General features: G+C 40.3%; 1 non-coding gene across 1 annotated transcript; it reads left to right on the forward strand.

Moving 5' to 3' along the window:
• Positions 1–15,156: 15,156 nt before the first annotated feature.
• On the forward strand, positions 15,157–15,264 carry LOC130959983 (small nucleolar RNA R71). Its single transcript, XR_009078955.1, has one exon. It is a non-coding gene; the product is annotated as a small nucleolar RNA R71 (small nucleolar RNA).
• The last annotated feature ends 379 nt before the right edge of the window (positions 15,265–15,643 follow it).

A 15,643-nucleotide genomic window follows, 5' to 3' on the forward strand; every position in this document is an offset into this window, starting at 1 on the left:
AATGACTGCACTGCATTCTTCAGTGAGAAACACTTTTTCAGTTTCTCTCCAATCCTTCTTATGACTTAAGATCTCTTTCATGAACTTAGCATAAGAAGGTATTTGCTCAAGTGCCTCTGCAAACGGAATCTTTATTTCAAGAGTCCTTAGATAGTCTGCAAAGCGGGCAAATTGCTTATCCTGTTCCGCTTTGCGGAGTTTCTGAGGATAAGGCATCTTGGCTTGATATTCTTCAACCTTAGATGCTGCAGGTTTATTCCTTACAGAAGTGGTTGAAGAAGCCTTTTTAGAGGGATTACTGTCAGCACTCTCGGTGTCTGATCTTCCCTTGGCGTTTGAACGCCAGGAATGGGTGAAGTTTGGGCGTTAAACGCCAACTTCTCTCCCTTTTCTGGCGTTTGAACGCCAGAACTGGGCAAGGAATGGGCGTTTAACGCCAACTTTCCTTCCCTTTCTGGCGTTTGAACGCCAATAACATTCCTCTCTGGGCTCTTACTGTCCTCAGAGGGATTTTGAACAGTGGTTTGGTTGTCCTCTGTCAATTGTTCCCTGTTTGGCTTTTTGTTCTTTTGAGCAGTGGTATTCAGTGTTTTCCCACTCCTTAGTTAAACTGCTTGACACTCCTCTGTTATCTGTTTAGATATTTGCTGTTTTGCCTGATTCAACTGTAGTTCTATGCTCTTGTTAGCAACTTTAGTTTCATAGAGCATCTCTTTAAATTTTGCTAACTGTTCTGTCATCAGGAGTAATTGTTGATTAAGCTCAATTATCTGTTCTTGAGGATTAGAGTCAGTGACTACTGCCATGACTTCCTCTTCTGGAGAGAACTCATTGCTAGAGTACAAATATTGGTTTCTAGCAACAGTGTCTATAAGCTCTTGAGCTTCTTCAATTGTCTTCCTCATGTGTATAGATCCACCAGCTGAGTGGTCTAAAGACATCTGAGCTTTTTCTGTAAGCCTATAGTAGAAAATGTCTAACTATACCCACTCTGAAAACATTCAGAGGGACATTTCCTTAGCATACCTCTATACCTCTCCCAGGCATTGTAAAAGGATTCATTATCCTCTTGTTTAAAGCCTTGGATGTCCAGCCTTAGCTGTGTCATCCTCTTTGGAGGGTAAAAATGATTCAGGAATTTGTCTGATAACTGTTTCCATGTCTTTATGCTTGCTGTAGGTTGGTTATTCAACCATCTTTTAGCTTGATCTTTACAGCAAATGGAAACAGTAATAATCTGTAGACATCCTGATCCACCTCTTATCATGCACTGTGTCAGCAATTTGTAAAAACTGTGCCAGAAACTCAGTAGGTTCTTCCTGTGGAAAACCGGAATACTGGCAATTTTGCTGCACTATGATAATGAGTTGAGGATTTAGCTCAAAGCTGCTTACTTTGATGGGAGGTGTACAGATGCTACTCCCATATGCAGCTGTAATGGGGTTAGCATATGACCCCAGAGTCCTTTTGGACTGATCAATCCCACTTATGTCCATAATGGACAAAAGGGAAATGACTATGATTGCAAACAGATAAATTTTGTTTTTTTTTTTTGAGTTAAACGAAAAAAATAAAATAAAATAGAAGAAAATTAAAATAAAAATTCGAAAATCAAAAAGAAAATAAGATCAAAGCAAATTGAGAACTGAATCAATTAAGTAATTAAAAAGATTTTGAAAATAACAATTAAAAAGATATGATTGAAAAATTTTTATGAAAAAGATTTGATTTTTTGAAAAGAGGAAAGAGAAAAACACAAAAAGACACCAAACTTAAAATTTTTAGAAAATCAAACACTAATTTTCGAAAATTTAAAGGAAAAACACAAAGAGGACACCAAACTTAGAATTTTTATGAATCAAAAAGGGACTAAGAACATGCAAAATCGAAAATTTTAAAAGAAAAACAAAAGCATGCAATTGACACCAAACTTAAAATATGAAACTAGACTCAACTAGAAGACTCTAAACCAAAAAAACAAAACGGTCCTAATCTAAGCAACAAGATAAGCCGTCAGTTGTCCAAACTCGAACAATCCCCGGCAACGGCGCCAAAAACTTGGTGCAAGAAATTGCAATCACACTTTTGCAACTCCGCACAACTAACCAGCAAGTGCACTGGGTGTCCAAGTAATACCTTGCGTGAGCAAGGGTCGATCCCACGGAGATTGTCGGCTTGAAGCAAGCTATGGTATCTTGTAAATCTTAGTCAGGATATCAGAAATTATCAGAATTGATTGTAAAAAGCAAAAGAACATGAAATGATTACTTGTATTGCAGTAATGGAGAATAGGTTGGGGTTTTGGAGATGCTCATCTTCTGAATCTCTGCTTTCCTACTGTCTTCTTCATCAAACACGCAAGGATTCTTCCATGGCAAGCTGTATGTAGGGTTTCACCGTTGTCAATGGCTACCTCCCATCCTCTCAGTGAAAATGTTCCTATGCTCTGTCACAGCATGGCTAATCATCTGTCGGTTCTCGGTCAGGCCGGAATAGAATCCAGTGATTCTTTTGCGTCTGTCACTAACGCCCGCCTGCTAGGAGTTTGAAGCACGTCACAGTCATTCAGTCATTGAATCCTACTCAGAATACCACAGACAAGGTTTAGACCTTCCGGATTCTCTTGAATGCCGCCATCAGTTCTAGCTTATACCACGAAGATTCCGATTAAAGAATCCAAGAGATAACTACTCAATCTAAGGTAGAACGGAGGTGGTTGTCAGGCACACGTTCATAGCTGAGAATGATGATGATTGTCACGGATCATCACATTCATCGGATTAAGAACAAGTATTATCTTAGAATGGAAGCAAGCATGATTGAATAAGAAACAGTAGTAATTGCATTAATCCATCAAGACACAGCAGAGCTCCTCACCCCCAACCATGGGGTTTAGAGACTCATGCCGTGGAAAGTACACAAAGAAACGTGTAAAAGTGTCATGAGGTCCAGATACAATGTCAAAAGATCCTATTAATAGTGAACTAGTAATCCTAAGGTTTACAGAAATGAGTAAATGACGTAAAAATCCACTTCCGGGCCCACTTGGTGTGTGCTTGGGCTGAGCAATGAAGCATTTTCGTGTAGAGACCTTTTCTGGAGTTAAACGCCAGCTTTCATGCCAGTTGGGCGTTTAACTCCAAGTTTTATGCCAGTTCCAGCGTTAAACGCTGGAATTTCTGAGGCTGATTTGCCACGCCGGTTTGGGCCATCAAATCTGGGCAAAGTATGGACTATCATATATTGCTGGAAAGCCCAGGATGTCTACTTTCCAACGCCGTTGAGAGCGTGCCAATGGGCTTCTGTAGCTCCAGAAAATTTACTTCGAGTGCAGGGAGGTCAGAATCCAATAGCATCTGCAGTCCTTTTCAGTCTCTGAATCAGATTTTTGCTCAAGACCCTTAATTTCAGCCAGAAAATACCTGAAATCACAGAAAAACACACAAACTCATAGTAAAGTCCAGAAAAGTGAATTTTAACTAAAAACTAATAAAAATATACTAAAAACTAACTAAATCATACTAAAAAATACTAAAAACAATGCCAAAAAGTGTATAAATTATCCGCTCATCAGTGAGGCCGAACATGTTCTTATAAGGGGGGGAGAGATTTCGAAAAAAAAGAAAAATTTGAAAGAAGATTTGAGAAGATATGGAAAGAATTTGAGAGAAGGGTGAGTTTTTTGAACAAGATTGGAATTGATTTGAGAGATTTGAAGAATGATTTTAGATTTTTTTTGAAAATTTGAGATTGAATGATGAAGGGTTGAGATGTATTTTTGTAGAAAAGTATGGGTAAGAAAAGGGAAGTTTAAAAAAATTGATTTGAAAACAAAATTGTGGTCCCCCACCTTTCTGGCGTTAAACGCCCAGAATGGCACCCATTCTGGCGTTTAACGCCCATTTGTTGCCCCTTTTGGGGTTTAACGCCCAGCCAGGTGCCCTGGCTGGCGTTAAACGCCAGAATTCCTTTATCACTGGGCGTTTTTCTAAACGCCCAGGATGCTGCACACCTGGCGTTAAACGCCCAGAATGGTGCCCATTCTGGCGTTTAACGCCCAAAATGGCACCATTCCTGGAGTTAAACGCCCAGAATGGTACCATTCTGGCGTTTAACGCCCAAAATGTCCCTTACTGGCGTTTTTTTCGCCAGTAAGCTCTTTTCTCTGCTTTTTGAGCTGAATCCTTCTGTAACTCTGAATTCCTTCATTTTTGATACTTGCCTCTGTAAAAACAAATCATATAGCCTCCTAATGACTGGGTTGCCTCCCAGCAAGCGCTTCTTTACTGTCTTTAGTTGGACCTTCACTGAGACTTACTCAAGTCTCAGTTTTGAGCATTCCTGCTCAAAATTGCTTTCAAGATAATGCTTGATTCTCTGTCCATTAACAATGAACTTTTTGTCAGAATCAATATCCTGAAGCTCAACATATCCATATGGTGACACTCCTGTAATCACATACGGACCCCTCCACCGGGATTTGAGTTTTCTGGAAATAATTTGAGCCTAGAGTTGAAGAGCAGAACTTTTGGCCTGGCTCAAAGACTCTGGTTGACAACTTCTTGTCATGCCACTTCTTTGCCTTTTCCTTATAAATTTTGCATTTTCAAAGGCATTGAGTCTGAACTCCTCTAGCTCATTTAACTGGAGCAATCTTTTTTCACCAGCTAACTGAGCATCCATGTTTAGGAATCTGGTTACCCAGTAGACTTTATGTTCCAGTTCCACAGGCAAATGACAGGCCTTCCCATACACCAGTTGGTATGGAGAGGTTCCTATAGGAGTCTTGAATGCTGTTCTGTATGCCCACAGAGCATCATCCAAGCTCTTTGCCCATATGGATATGTTGAGCTTCAGGATATTGATTCTGACAAAAAGTTCATTGTTAATGGACAGAGAATCAAGCATTATCTTGAAAGAAATTTTGAGCAGGAATGCTCAAAACTGAGACTTGAGTAAGTCTAGTGAAGGTCCAGCTAAAGACAGTAAAGAAGCGCTTGCTAGGAGGCAACCCAGTCATTAGGAGGCTATATGATTTGTTTTTACAGAGGCAAGTATCAAAAATGAAGGAATTCACAAAGTTACAGAAGGATTCAGCTCAAAAAGTAGAGAAAAAGAGCTTGCTAGCGAAAAAAACGCCAGTAAGGGGCATTTTGGGCGTTAAACGCCAGAATGGGTACCATTCTGGGCGTTTAACGCCAGGAATGGTGCCATTTTGGGCGTTTAACGCCAGGTGTACAGCATCCTGGGCGTTTAGAAAAACGCCCAGTGATAAAGGAATTCTGGCGTTTAACGTCAGCCAGGGTACCTGGCTGGGCGTTAAACGCCCAAAAGGGGCAACAAATGGGCGTTAAACGCCAGAATGGGTGCCATTCTGGGCGTTTAACGCCAGAAAGGTGGGGGACCAATTTAAGAGGGAAGAAAGAGAATAATCCAAAGAATCTTTGGAATCAAGAGAAGTTCTTAACCAAAGAACATGATGACCATTATCACAAAATAATGGGTCTGAGGTCAGTGATCCCGGAAGTAAAATTTGATCTGAAAGAAGATGAATATCCGGGGATCCAAGAGCAAATTCGAAACAGAGGATGGGAAGTTCTAACCAATCCTGAGATAAAGGTTGGAAGGAACATGGTTCAGGAATTCTACTCAAATCTGTGGCTAACAGATAAGCAGAGAATGACTGGAACCGCTTACCATACCTACAGAACCATGGTCAGAGGGAAAGTTATGTACTTCCATCTGGACAAAATAAGAGAAATCTTCAATTTGCCTCAACTGCATGATGATCCTGACTCCTTTAATAGGAGAATGGTGAGAGCAGATAAAGGGTTGGATCAAGTTCTAGAGGACATATGCCTCCCTGGAACTAAGTGGATAACCAATTCAAAGGGTGTCCCAAACAACTCAAGAGGGGAGACCTCAAACCAATTGCAAGAGGTTGGCTAGACTTTATTGGGCATTCCATATTGCCCACTAGCAACCGTTCTGAGGTCACTATCAAGAGAGCAGTGATGATTCATTGCATTATGCTTGGAAAAGAAGTGGAGGTTCATCATGTGATTGCTTGTGAGATCTACACAATTGCAAATAAGAATTCCACTGAAGCCAAACTAGCTTACCCAAGCTTGATCTCCTTGCTCTGTAAAGAGGCTGGGGTAAAGATGGGAGTAGATGAATTCATACCCATTGAACATCCAATCACCAAGAAGTCAATGGAAGGACAAATGCAAGACAACTCTATCAAAAGGAGGGCGCAGGAGTTCCTACCTGAATTCCCTGAAATTGGCTACTGGACCAACCTAGAAGCATCTATCAACAAGTTGCAAGAGACTATGGAGCAACTTAAGGAAGAACAGCAGAATCAGAACTGCATGCTCTACAAATTATGAAGGAACAAGAGAAGCAGGGGCGTGAACTCCAAGAGTTGAAACGCCAAAAGCTCTCCTCTCAAGCTGAGGGAGCATCCACTTCTCAAAATCAAGGTTGTTGAGTCCTAACTCTGTGAAAACCTCTATCATTAGGAGCCTAGTTTAAATTTTTGTTTCTAATTTTTTCTTTTAGTTTCATTTTATATCTATTTTGAGTCTTGTTCTTAATTCATAATTAATAAAATTTAAAGATTATGCCTTAAAGTTATGAATGTCCTATGAATCCATCACCTCTCTTAAATGAAAAATGCTTTAATCACAAAAGAACAAGAAGTACAGGATTTCGAAATTTATCCTTGAAACTAGTTGAATTAGTTTGATGTGGTGACAATACTTTTTGTTTTCTGAATGAATGCTTGAACAGTGCATATGTCTTTTGAATTTGTTGTTTTGAGAATGTTAAAATTGTTGGCTCTTGAAAGGATGAGGAGAAAGAGAACTGTTATTGAGGATCTGAAAAATCATCAAATTGATTCTTGAAGCAAGAAAAAGCAGTGAATACAAAAAAAAAATGTTTTCGAAAAAAAAGAGAGAGAAAAAGAAAGAAATAAAGTTGTGATCCAAGGCAAAAAGAGTGTGCTTAAGAACCCTGGACACCTCTAATTGGGGACTTTAGCAAAGCTGAGTCACAATCTTAAAAGGTTCACCCAATTATGTGTCTGTGGCATGTATGTATCCGGTGGTAATACTGGAAGACAGAGTGCTTTGGGCCACAGCCAAGACTCATACACTAGCTATGTTCAAGAATCATTACACTTAACTAGGAGAATCAATAACACTATCTGAGTTCTGAGTTCTTATAGATGCCAATCATTCTGAACTTCAAAGGATAGAGTGAGATGCCAAAACTGTTCGGAGGCAAAAAGCTACTAGTCCCGCTCATCTAATTGGAACTATGTTTCTTTGATATTTGGAGTCTATAGTATATTCTCTTCTTTTTATTCTATTTGATTTTCAGTTGCTGGGGACAAGCAACAATTTAAGTTTGGTGTTGTGATGAGCGGATAATTTATACGCTTTTTGGCATTGTTTTTAGTATGTTTTAGTATAATCTAGTTAGTTTTTAGTATACTTTTATTTTTTTAGTTAAAATTCACTTTCTGGACTTTACTATGAGTTTGTGTGTTTTTCTGTGATTTCAGGTATTTTCTGGCTGAAATTGAGGGTCCTGAGCAAAAATCTGATTCAGAGACTGAAAAGGACTGCAGATGCTGTTGGATTCTGACCTCCCTGCACTCGAAGTAGATTTTCTGGAGCTACAGAAGCCTAATTGGCGCGCTATCAATGGCGTTGGAAAGTAGACATCCTGGGCTTTCCAGCAATATATGATAGTCCATACTTTGCCCAAGATTTGATGGCCCAAACCGGCGTGGCAAATCAGCCTCAGAATTTCCAGCGTTTAACGCTGGAACTGCCATAAAACTTGGAGTTAAACGCCCAAACTGGCATGAAAGCTGGAGTTTAACTCCAGAAAAGGTCTCTACACGAAAATGCTTCATTGCTCAGCCCAAGCACACACTAAGTGGACCCGGAAGTGGATTTTACGTCATTTACTCATTTCTGTACACCCTAGGTTACTAGTTTACTATTAATAAGATCTTTTGACATTGTATCTGTACCTCATGACACTTTACACGTTTTCTTTGTGTACCTTCCACGGCATGAGTCTCTAAACCCCATGGTTGGGGGTGAGGAGCTCTGCTGTGTCTTGATGGATTAATGCAATTACTACTGTTTCTCATTCAATCATGCTTGCTTCCATTCTAAGATATTACTTGTTCTTAAACCGGAAGAATGTGATGATCCGTGACACTCATCACCATTCTCAACTATGAACGTGTGCCTGACAACCACCTCCGTTCTACCTTAGATTAAGTAGATATCTCTTGGATTCTTTAACCGGAATCTTCGTGGTATAAGCTAGAACTGATGGCGGCATTCAAGAGAATCCGGAAGGTCTAAACCTTGTCTGTGGTATTCTGAGTAGGATTCAATGATTGAATGACCGTGACGAGCTTCAAACTCCTAGCAGGCGGGGCGTTAGTGACAGACGCAAAAGAATCACTGGATTCTATTCCGGCCTGACCGAGAACCGACAGATGGATAGCCGTGCCGTGACAGGGTGCGTTGAACATTTCCACTGAGAGGATGGGAGGTAGCCATGACAACGGTGAAACCCTACATACAGCTTGCCATGGAAGGAGCCTTGCGTGTTTGGTGAGAAGACAGTAGGAAAGCAGAGATTCAGAAGATGGAGCATCTCCAAAACCTCAACCTATTCTCCATTACTGCATAACAAGTACTTATTTCATGTTCTTTTGCTTTTCACAATCAATCCTGATAATTTCTGATATCCTGACTAAGATTTACAAGATAACCATAGCTTGCTTCAAGCCGACAATCTCCGTGGGATCGACCCTTACTCACGTAAGGTATTACTTGGACGACCCAGTGCACTTGCTGGTTAGTTGTGCGGGGTTGCAAAAGTGTGATTGCAATTTCGTGCACCAAAGGGTTATAATGGTTTCGAATATAACGATAAATAAAGCATAAAAGATAGAGATACTTATGTAATTCATTGGTAGGAATTTCAGATAAGCACATGAAGATACTGTGTTCCTTTTGAATCTCTACTTTCCTACTGCTTTCATCCAATCACTCTTACTCCTTTCCATGGCAAGCTGTATGTTGGGTTTCACCGTTGTTAATGGCTACGTCCCGTCCTCTCAGTGAAAATGGTCCAAATGCTCTATCACAGCACGGCTAATCATCTGTCGGTTCTTGATCATGTCGGACTAGAATCCAGTGATTCTTTTACGTTTGTCACTACGCCCAACACTCGCGAGTTTGAAGCTTGTCACAGTCATCCCATCTCAGATCCTACTCAGAATACCACAGACAAGGTTTAGACTTTTCGGATCTTAGGAATGGCCGTCAATAATTCTAGCTTATACCACAAAGACTCCGATCTTTCGGAATGGAGGCTAAGAGATACACGCTGGTTCTAAGGTAGAACGGAAGTGGTTATCAGTCACGCGTTCATAGGTGAGAATGATGATAAGTGTCACAGATCATCACATTCATCATGTTGAGGTTCAACGAATATCTTAGAATAAGAATAAGCATGAATTGAATAGAAGAACAATAGTACTTTTCTTTAATACTTGAGGAACAGCAAAGCTCCACACCTTAATCTATGGTGTCTAGAAACTCCACCGTTGAAAATACATAAGTGATGGTGGTCCAGGCATGGCCGAATGGCCAGCCCCTAAAATGTGATCAAAGGATCAAAAGATAATCCAAAGATCTCTAATTCCAAAGATCTGAGTACAATATTAAAAAGTTTTATTTATACTAAACTAGCTACTAGGGTTTACAGAAATAAGTCTAAGTGCAGAAATCCACTTCCGGGGACCACTTTGGTGTGTGCTTGAGCTGAGCTTGAGCTTTACATGTGCAGAGGCTTCTCTTGGGGTTAAACACCAAGTTGTAACGTGTTTTTGGCGTTTAACTCTGGTTTGTGACGTGTTTTGGCGTTTTACTCCAGAATGCAGCATGGAGCTGGCGTTGAACGCCAGTTTGCGTCATCTAAACTTGAATAAAGTATGGACTATTATATATTGCTGGAAAGCCCTGAATGTCTACCTTTCAACGAAATTGAGAGAGCTCTATTTGGAGTTTTGTAACTCCAAAAAATCCATCTCGAGTGCAGGGAGGTCAGAATTCAATAGCATCAGCAGTCCTTTGTCAGCCTCCTATCAGATTTTTGCTCAGGTCCCTCAATTTCAGCCAGAAAATACCTGAAAAATAAAAAAACACACAAACTCATAGTAAAGTCCAGAAATGTGAATTTTTCATAAAAACTAATAAAAACATCCCTAAAAGTAACTAGATCCTACTAAAAACTACCTAAAAACAATGCCAAAAAGCGTATAAATTATCCGCTCATCACAACACCAAACTTAAATTGTTGCTTCTCCCCAAGCAACTGAAAATCAAATAGGATAAAAAGAAGAGAATATACTATAAATCTCAAAATATCAATGAAGCTTAGTTCTAATTAGATGAGCGGGACTTGTAGCTTTTTGCTTCTGAACAGTTTTGGCATCTCACTTTTTCCTTTAAAGTCAGAATGATTGGCATCTATAGGAACTCAGAGTTCAGATAGTGTTATTGATTCTCCTAGTTAAGTATGTTGATTCTTGAACACAGCTACTTTTATGAGTCTTGGCCGTGGCCCTAAGCACTTTGTTTTCCAGTATTACCACCGGATACATAAATGCCACAGACACATAACTGTGTGAACCTTTTCAGATTGTGACTCAGCTTTGCTAAAGTCCCCAGTTAGAGGTGTCCAGATTTCTTAAGCACACTCTTTTTGCTTTGGATCATGACTTTAACCACTCAGTCTCAAGCTTTTCACTTGGACCTGCATGCCACAAGCACATGGTTAGGGACAGCTTAATTTAGCCGCTTAGGCCTGGATTTTATTTCCTTGGGCCCTCCTATCCATTGATGCTCAAAGCCTTGGATCTTTTTTACCTTTGCCTTTTGGTTTTAAGGGCTATTGGCTTTTTCTGCTTGCTTTTTTTTCGCCATTTTTTTCCGCAAGCTTTTGTTATTCACTGCTTTTTCTTGCTTCAAGAATCAATTTTATAATTTTTCAGATCATCAATAACATTTCTCTTTTCATCATTCTTTCAAGAGCCAACAATTTTAACATTCATAAACAACAAGATAAAAAATATGCACTGTTCAAGCATTCATTCAGAAAACAAAAAGTATTGTCACCACATCAATATAATTAAACTAATTTCAAGAATGAATTCGAAACTCATGTACTTCTTGTTCTTTTGTATTAAAAACATTTTTCATTTAAGAAAGGTGAAGGATTCATGGAATTATTCATAGCCTTAAGACATAGTTACTAAATACTAATGATCATGTAATAAAGACACAAAACATAGACAAACAATAGCATAAAATCGAAAAACAGAGAAATAAGAACAAGGAAGTTAAGAAATGAGTCCACCTTAGTGATGATGACGCCATCTTCTTAAAGGACCAATGATGTCCTTGAGCTCCTCTATGTCTCTTCCTTGCCTTTGTTGCTCCTCCCTCATAGCTATTTGATCTTCTCTAATCTCATTGAGAATGATGGAGTGCTCTTGGTGTTCCACCCTTAATTGATTCATGTTATGACTCAATCCTTCTAGAGAAGTGTTGAGTTGTTCCCAATAGTTATTTGGAGGAAAATGCATCCCTTGAGGCATCTCAAGGATTTCTTGATGATGAGCTTCCTCATGCGTCTCTTGAGATCCATGAATGGGCTCTCTTGTTTGCTCCATCCTCTTCTTAGTGATGGGCTTGTCCTCTTTAATGAGGATGTCTCCTTCTATGACAACTCCAGCTAAGTTGTATAGATGGCAAATGAGATGAGGAAAAGCTAGCCTTGCCAAGGTGGAGGGTTTTTCGGCTACTTTGTAGAGTTCTAGAGGGATGACTTCATGAACTTCTACCTCCTCTCCAATCATGATGCTATGGATCATGATGGCCCGATCCATAGTTACTTAGGATCGGTTGCTAGTGGGGATGATGGAGCGTTGGATGAACTCTAACTATCCTCTAGCCACAGGCTTAAGGTCCAGTCTTCTCAATTGAACCAGGTTACCTTTTGAGTCTCTTTTCCATTGAGCTCCTTCCACACATATGTCCATGAGGACTTGGTCCAACCTTTGATCAAAGTTGACCCTTCTAGTGTAGTGGCGTGCGTCTTCTTGCATCATAGGCAAGTTGAACACCAAACCTTACGTTCTTCGGACAGAAATCTAAGCATTTCCCCTGAACCATTGTAATCCAATTCTTTGGGTTTGGTTCCTAGTGATCCATGTGTTTGCATAGAACTCTTGAACCATTAAGATTCCGACTTGTTGAATGAGATTTGAGAGAACATCCCAGCCTCTTCTTCTAATCTCTTGTCGGATCTCCGGATATTCACCCTTTTGAGCTTGAAAGGGACCTCAGGGATCACCTTTTTCTTGGCCACAACTTCATAGAAGTGGTCTTGATGGGCTTTTGAGATGAATCTCTCCATCTCCCATGACTCAGAGGTGGAAGCAATTGTCTTTCCTATCCTCTTTCTTGAGGTTTCTCTGGCCTTAGGTGCCATCAATGGTTATGAAAAAATAAAAAGCTATGCTTTTACCACACCAAACTTAGAATGTTGCTCGCCCTCGAGCAAAAGAAGAAAGAATAGAAAAAAAAAAGAAGAAGATATGGAGGAGAGGGAGAGATGTGTTGGTTTCGGCCAAGGGGGAGAAGAGAGGGTTATGTTGTGTGAAAATGAAGAAGGATGGAGGGGTTTATATAGTGGAGGGAAAGGGGAAGGGTTCGGTCATTTAGGGTGGGTTTGGGTGGGAAAGAGATTTTGAATTTGAAGGTAGGTGGGGTTTTTGGGGAAGAATGGATGGATGTGATTGGTGAAAGGGTAATGGGGAAGAGAGATTAAGGTGATTGGTGAAGGGTATAGTATTATTGGATTATGTGAAGAAGAGAGAAGTGGGGTAGGTAGGGATCTTGTGGGGTCCACAGATCCTGAGGTGTCAAGGATTTATCATCCCTGCACCAATTAGGCGTGTAAAATGCCCTATGTATGCAATCCTGGCATTTAATGCCAGACTGTAGCTTGTTTTTGGCGTTAAACGCCCAGATGTAGCCTATTTCTGGTGTTTAACGCCAGACTGATGCTTGTTTCTGGCGTTAAATTCCAGCTAGGTGCTTGTTTATGGCGTTCAACGCCAAACATATGCTTGTTTCTGGCGTTTAAATGCCAGACAGCTCTTCCTCCAGGGTGTGCTTTTTTTCTATCATTTTTTATTCTGTTTTTAATTTTTGCAATTGTTTTGTGACTCCACATGATCATAAACCTAATAAAACATAAATAACAATAGAAATATAGATAAATAAAATTGGGTTGCCTCCCAATAAGCGCTTCTTTAATGTCAATAGCTTGACAGTGAGCTCTCATGGAGCCTCACAGATGTTCAGAGCATGATGAGGGCCTCCCAACACCAAACTTAGAGTTTGAATGTGGGGGCTTCTCAACACCAAACTTAGAGTTTGGTTGTGGCCTCCCAACACCAAACTTAGAGTTTGAGTGTGGGGCTTTGTTTGACTCTGTATTGAGAGAAGCTTATCGTGCCTCTTTTCCATGGTTGCAGAGGAAGGTCCTTGAGCTTTAAACACAAGGTAGTCCCCATTAACTTGAAGGACTAGCTCTCCTCTGTCAACATCAATCACAGCTCCTGCTGTGGCTAAGAAGGGTCTTCCAAGGATGATACATTCATCGTCATCCTTTCCAGTGTCTAAGATTATGAAATCAGCAGGGATGTAAGGGCCTTTAACCTTCACTAACACATCCTCTACCAATCCATAAGCTTGTTTTATTGACTTGTCTGCCATCTCTAATGAGATTCTTGCAGTTTGTACCTCAGAGATCCCCAGTTTCTCCATTACAGAGAGTGGCATAAGATTTATACCTGACCCCAGGTCACACAGAGCCTTCTCAAAGGTCATGGTGCCTATGGTACAGGGTATTAATAATTTGCCAGGATCTTGTTTCTTTTGAGGTAAAGTTTGCTGAACCCATGTTTTTAGTTCACTAATGAGCAAGAGAGGTTCATCTTCCCAAGTCTCATTACCAAACAACTTGGCATTCAGCTTCATGATGGCTCCTAGATATTGAGCAACTTGCTCTTCAGTTACATCCTCATCCTCTTTAGAGGAAGAATAGTTCACAGAGCTCATGAATGGCAAAAGGAGGTTTAATAGAATCTCTATGGTCTCTATGTGAGCCTCAGATTCCTTTAGGTCCTCAATAGGGAACTCCTTTCTGTCTGGGAGATGTCCCAAGAGGTCTTCCTCATTGGGATTCATGTCTTCCCCTCCCTCTTTGGATTCGGCCATTTTGATTATATCAATGGCCTTGCACTCTCTTTTTGGATTCTCTTCTGTATAGCTTGGGAGAGTACTAGGGGGAGTTTCAGTGATTTTCTTACTCAGCTGACCCACTTGTGCCTCCAAGTTTCTAATGGAGGACCTTGTTTCATTCATGAAACTTAAAGTGGCCTTAGATAGATCAGAGACTATGTTTGCTAAGCTAGAGGGGCTCTGCTCAAAATTCTCTGTCTGTTGCTGAGAAGATGATGGAAAAGGCTTGCTATTGCTAAACCTATTTCTTCCACCATTATTAAAGCCTTGTTGAGGCTTTTGTTGATCCTTCCATGAGAAATTTGGATGATTTCTCCATGAGGGATTATAGGTGTTTCCATAGGCTTCACCCATGTAATTCACCTCTGCCATTACAGGGTTCTTAGGATCATAAGCTTCTTCTTCAGAAGATGCTTCTTTAGTACTGTTGGATGCATTTTGCAATCCATTCAGACTCTGAGAAATCATGTTGACTTGCTGAGTCAACATTTTATTCTGAGCCAATATGACATTCAGAGCATCAATTTCAAGAACTCCCTTCTTCTGAGGCGTCCCATTACTCATGGATTCCTCTCAGAGGTGTACATGAACTAGTTATTTGCAACCATGTCAATGAGTTCTTGAGCTTCTGCAGGCATTTTTTTAGGTGAATGGATCCACCTGCAGAATGGTACAGTGACATCTTAGAGAACTCAGATAGACCATCATAGAATATATACAAAATGGTCCATTCTGAAAGCATGTCAGAAGGACACTTTTTGGTCAACTGCTTGTATCTTTCCCAAGCTTCATAGAGGGATTCACCATCTTTTTGCTTGAAGGTTTGAACATCTACTCTAAGCTTTCTCAGCTTTTGAGGAGGAAAGAACTTGGCCAAGAAGGCCGTGACCAGCTTATCCCAAGAGTCCAAGCTATCTTTAAGTTGTGAGTCCAACCATGTTCTAGCTCTGTTTCTTATAGTAAAAGGGAAAAGCATGAGCCTGTAGACTTCAGGATCTACTACATTAGTCTTAACAGTATCACAAATCTGTAAGAACTCAGTTAAAACTGGTAGGGATCTTCTGATGGAAGTCCATGAAACTTGCAGTTCTATTGCATTAGAGCAACTAGTTGAGGCTTCAGCTCAAAATTGTTTGCTCCAATGGCAAGGATTGAGATGCTTCTTCCATAAAAATTGGAAGTAGGTGCAGTATAATCACCAAGCATCCTCCTTGCGCCTCCAC

Source organism: Arachis stenosperma, unplaced genomic scaffold (assembly GCF_014773155.1).
Source record: "Arachis stenosperma cultivar V10309 unplaced genomic scaffold, arast.V10309.gnm1.PFL2 arast.V10309.gnm1.Scaffold_100028, whole genome shotgun sequence".
NCBI lineage: Eukaryota > Viridiplantae > Streptophyta > Magnoliopsida > Fabales > Fabaceae > Arachis > Arachis stenosperma.